This window comes from Dreissena polymorpha, chromosome 9, assembly GCF_020536995.1.
Source record: "Dreissena polymorpha isolate Duluth1 chromosome 9, UMN_Dpol_1.0, whole genome shotgun sequence".
NCBI lineage: Eukaryota > Metazoa > Mollusca > Bivalvia > Myida > Dreissenidae > Dreissena > Dreissena polymorpha.
In genome coordinates, this window is record NC_068363.1 from 27,516,696 (window position 1) to 27,522,068 (window position 5,373).

Here is a 5,373-nt window from a genome sequence, read left to right on the forward strand (position 1 = left end):
ATAAAATCGACAAATTTATAACAATATTCACAAAAAGCGTAAACGTCATTGAAAATTAACTTCTTTATGAGTTAGCATTACACTTTCTCTGGAGCATAAAAACATGATACGTTGCTTTATAACTGCAATGTGCTTAGTTTGTTTGTGTGTTGGTTTTCCGGCGGTTCTGTGTTCGAGGCGTACATCTCATGACCGGCTCGGGAATGCAGCCACTCAGACTTGGTTGCCTCATAAAACAAAAGCAATTGATGTATCAACGGGCGCCTCTGCAAATACATTCAAACTGGGGCACTGTCCGGGGTTTGGATCGATGGCAGCATGACTACAAGGATAGCCAACAACGAGCACACGGGGGTTTAATGCATGTGCGTAACAGAAAAATTAATAAAAGCGGAAAGTGTCGACCCTGTGTGGACTGCACAGGCTAATCTGGGATTACACTTTACGCACATGAATTAAAGCCGCTTTTTACAGAGCACGGCTCATATGTATTTTTCGGCGTAGCTTTTTAACCCAGAGTTTTACCTCAAATTTTACATAACGCCAACTGACCCAAAATGGCTACATTCGAATATTAAATTGGCTGAATGGAGAGAAACTCCACCAGAACTTTGGTTACATTTATGCGTCTGTGTACAGCGTTAAAGATGTAGCATCGTTCAGTGCAAGAAATTCAAGACTACATTCTGGATGTTCCTACGAAACATAGACACACATTTTGTCTCAGTTACAATTACGCGTTAAATCCATCTCGCAGAATGGTCAGTACTCGGTCACCGAAGTGTCTAGGGAAAACATAACGGACAATCGATAAACGTTGATAACACAGTATCCCTTGTAAGATGAGAAAAAAAAACACTAACGAAATAGTATAGTGTCATGTCGGAAATTGTTTAATTATCTTACCACAAATGTTTGCCATACTCGGTTAGCCTGTCTGGAAATTATTCCTGAAAGCCTGAAGTGGCTACCGAAATTTGCCATCAATTTGTTATAAATAACATAGTTTGATTTAAATTTAATATCGAAAAATGTTGCGCTTGGATGTTCCATTTACAAGAAGCAGAAAGATTTTAAAAGATCCGCTTCATGCGAAAATGGGTATTATGCTATACGCATCCAGCGTTGCTATGGCACAGCTTGCGCACTCTGGTCAGGAGGTACCAAATTTTAAAGCGGCTAGCACAGCTTCTGACCAGACTGCGCACTTGAGCTACGATGGCCGAAACACCATAAGACCCATTTTCGCATGACGCGGCTGTGAAAGTGCGATTTAAATGTGTCAACATAAATCTAATCAAATATTAACATTGTAAAGAAATAAAATCATAAAACGCCATTGTGAGGACACATAATGTTATATCACGTAGTATATTGTTTATCAACAGACACTATTGTGACGTTTGAATACGCGTGCACTTAACACACATTTCATGCGGTTGATATGCGACTAACAAATGCAAAAATATAAACCTTTCTTTGCAACTTAATTTTTTAAAAACGTATTTTTCTAACTTTATTTCAAAGTCAGGATATACACCGAATATGTTTTTAAAGATATTTCTTGTTTACCATAATGTGATAATTTGTTATGAAATAGTTTCAGACGATTTCTGTTAATAACCGTCCTATGGGTTGCACTGAGAGGAACTTTCTCCATTTTTTCAGCACATGCTATTTCAAGATTGAAAAAAATATATATACAATATGAGCAATAGCGCAATAAAACAATTCAATCAAAGATGGCAAAAACATGTGCAACACATCTAACGTTATCTCTGTAATACGTGTAATTTCGTGTTGAAAATGCGTTCTCCATTTGTTGACGCTTTTTTCAATATTGTATTTGCATAAACGTGCCTCTTCCAACACTTGTTGTATTGCCACTGCATTGATTCATTGTTGTACAAACAAATTGTACACGTTTAAAGGGGTGGGGTGGGGGTGGGGGGCTTGGAGCGGTCAGAATAGTTTTGAGATTTTCAAATGGTCAGACAAAGGAGCACAGCATAGTTTTGAGATTTTCAAATGGTCAGACAAAGGTATACACCATAGTTTTGAGATTTTCAAATGGTCAGACAAAGGAGCACATCATAGTTTTGAGATTTTCAAATGGTCAGACAAAGGAGCACACCATAGCTTTGAGATTTTCAAATGGTCAGACAAAGGAGCACACCATAGTTTTGAGATTTTCAAATGGTCAGACAAAGGAGCACACCATAGTTTTGAGATTTTCAAATGGTCAGACAAAGGAGCACACCATAGTTTTGAGATTTTTAAATGGTCAGACAAAGGAGCACACCATAGTTTTGAGATTTTCAAACGTTCAGACAAAGGAGCACACCCTAGTTTTGAGATTTTCAAATGGTCAGACAAAGGAGCACACCCTAGTTTTGAGATTTTCAAATGGTCAGACAAAGGAGCACACCATAGTTTTGAGATTTTTAAATGGTCAGACTAAGGAGCACACCATAGTTTTGAGATTTTCAAATGGTCAGACAAAGGAGCACAACATAGTTTTAAAAATTTCAAATTGTCAGACAAAGGAGCACACCATAGTTTTAAAATTTTCAAATTGTCAGACAAAGGAGCACATCAGACAAAGGAGCACACCACGATAGAGTATCCTTACCTGCATTCATTTGGCAAGGCAACAAAATGCTTTTCAATTAAATAACATAATCAGTGAACAGGGTGCAGGATCCCGTGACCTTGTGGGGTTCACAATTAAACGTTCATGAATGTAAACACGCCTTTAATGCGCTAAAGATTTTTGCAAATGCATATCAAAAACTTGAGATATTTGCAAAAAGAAACTGTTTACATTCTGTCAAGTCCGCGTGTATACCTCTGTGAACCCCGTTGATCCTGCAACTTGATTAAGATCTCATTAGCGAAGTGTCGTACTGTAGAAATGCCAGATGTAAATACGAAGGGTCTTGCTTTTTAAGTGTCCATTTTAAGACGAAGTGTCCGGCTGTCGAACTGTCCTACAAAGTGTATCACTTCTTGACGATATGTCACAGTGCGGGACAAAATGTTCCACTGTCATATTTGAAGAACCTCCCTGTCGAGGCTGGCAGTCGGGTCTTCGCAGGGCAGTCACTCTGAAAGGCCTACATAGTATTTGGTATCACTGGAATGGCAAGAAGAAGGGTGATAGCAGATGGCTGCATGCAAGCAGTATCATCCTCAAAATGGTTAGGGCAGATGAGAGAGCATCAGTGGACAGCTAATCAGTGTCTGATCGAGGTTTGATCACCCTCGGCCGAAGCACCTCCGGAAGATGTCGTGGATAGCGAAGAAACATCGAATGAAGGAGGACTCCACATGAAGAAGTGACTAATTCATGGACATTATCCATTGTCTATAGGTAAGTTCAAAATGACGTATCCTACAATGTATTGACATAACGAAATCCGATACGTTCGATGCGTCAGAAAGGTTTAAGTCTGAACAATTGTGTGAAAATAATCAAATTTCGTTAATTTGAAACATTTTTTAAAGATATCCGCCATCAATTGCAAACATGGGAGTTCAAAATAGAAAATTTCATATTATTGCATGTAGTTTAAATTATATACTAAATAATGCTCAACGTGAATCACATGTTTATATTTTATCCGTTGTGAATGGATAATTTAATTAACTTTTAAAAATTATTGCATACACTGTATAAGTTTATACCATTTATTATTGTAAATCTCGCTCTGTTGTCACGTATATATTGGATTATATAAATTATGCATACCGCCTAATCGTCTGTTTACTAAAAAGATACAATATTTTTCACGCACTCATGTAATTAGAAATAAACATATGTGTGGTTAGATAATTAATCGATTTTTAACATATCAGTACATGATACTAATTCATTTGCTTCCCACAATTCAAAAGGTGGCATTTAGCAATTGGTATTATTTCATTTATTTCCTTAGAATTTATATCTTGAAAGCAATACTGGGTTATAAGCATACGGCGATTATGAATTGTCCGTTCTGTCTTCCCCTGCCAATTCACTAACCAAGTACTGAACCTGAAATTCTACGAGATGGGGCTTCGAGCGTAATTGTAACTATACAAAATTTGTTGTCTTCATGCTTATGAACATTCACAGACTAGTTCGACCTTTCCTTCAATGAACGGTTTTACATCCTATAAGTTGTACTCATTCAATTCCAAAAGGACGCAGTGATATGACCTGTGTTCTTGGGATTTTTTTCTGAAATCAGCCAAACAAATATTAGGATTAATTTATGCGGGTCTGTTTGCGGAAAATTTTCCCCAATTTTCTGTATTAGCTGTAGCGTAAGGTTATTTCATGCGAAAAGCTGGATTAGACCACAGGTGGTTAGCGTGTGGCTATGATATTTATTAGTGAAATTATCATTTTGAATGATGAATAATCATATTATAACGTAACATCTACTTTTCTGAAAAAAAAATCACTTTCAAATATACATATAGCCTATAACAAGGTATCCAACTCAAAATCACCCGAAAACGGGGTGCATCGCTTTGCACAGCCATAACTTCATCAATTGTGCAGCGATTTTCACGATCTCGTTTTTTTTACAAATTCCACGGTGATAGGACGAATACCACAACTTTTCCGCTCACTGTCGAAATTTTATACTTCTGACAAGAGCACCGTATCCTTCTGTCAAAAACATGGCCGCAAACTTTTTAGCGAGTCCAGAAATGAAAGAAAAAAAACGAGAAAAGAAGGTTAGTTGGTAATAAAAAGATATTCCATCGAACGAAGTATATACTTTACAACTTATTGCCGTTTATCGCATCAAAATTGAGTCGCTATTAACTTTAAAATAGTGAAAACAATTTGAGCATGTCGTGAAAGAATTGACTTTCATGACGCGAAAAATCGTATTTTTGCAGATTTTAAACATTTTAAATGAAAGTGTTTTTTTTTTGTTAAACGGTATTTTGTGGTAGAAGAATCAATTTACAACACATTATGGCATGCTTTATTAAATATAACTGTAATTTTTTTACATGTACACGTGTTAGCATGTATGCACCGCTCAACACTGACATTATAGAAATATGAACACCGCTCAACAATGTCCGTAAAAGCACCGCATCTTTATGATTTTAGGCACCGCTTTATTCTGATATCTTTCAGAAGGAAGAGACGTCCAAATTTATGTTTGAATAAACCAAAAAACAAGAAATGGAGACTTTTTCCTCCTGGTGCCGAATATTACAATGTACTTTGAAAATATTTGGTTTTCAATTGTTTTTTTCTAATACTTGATGGAAATAACTATATATGATTCCGTTGATTCGAACCCTTTACATCTCGTTAAAACGGACCGCGCTGTAATGTCTTATCTATGTAGACATGCACTCACA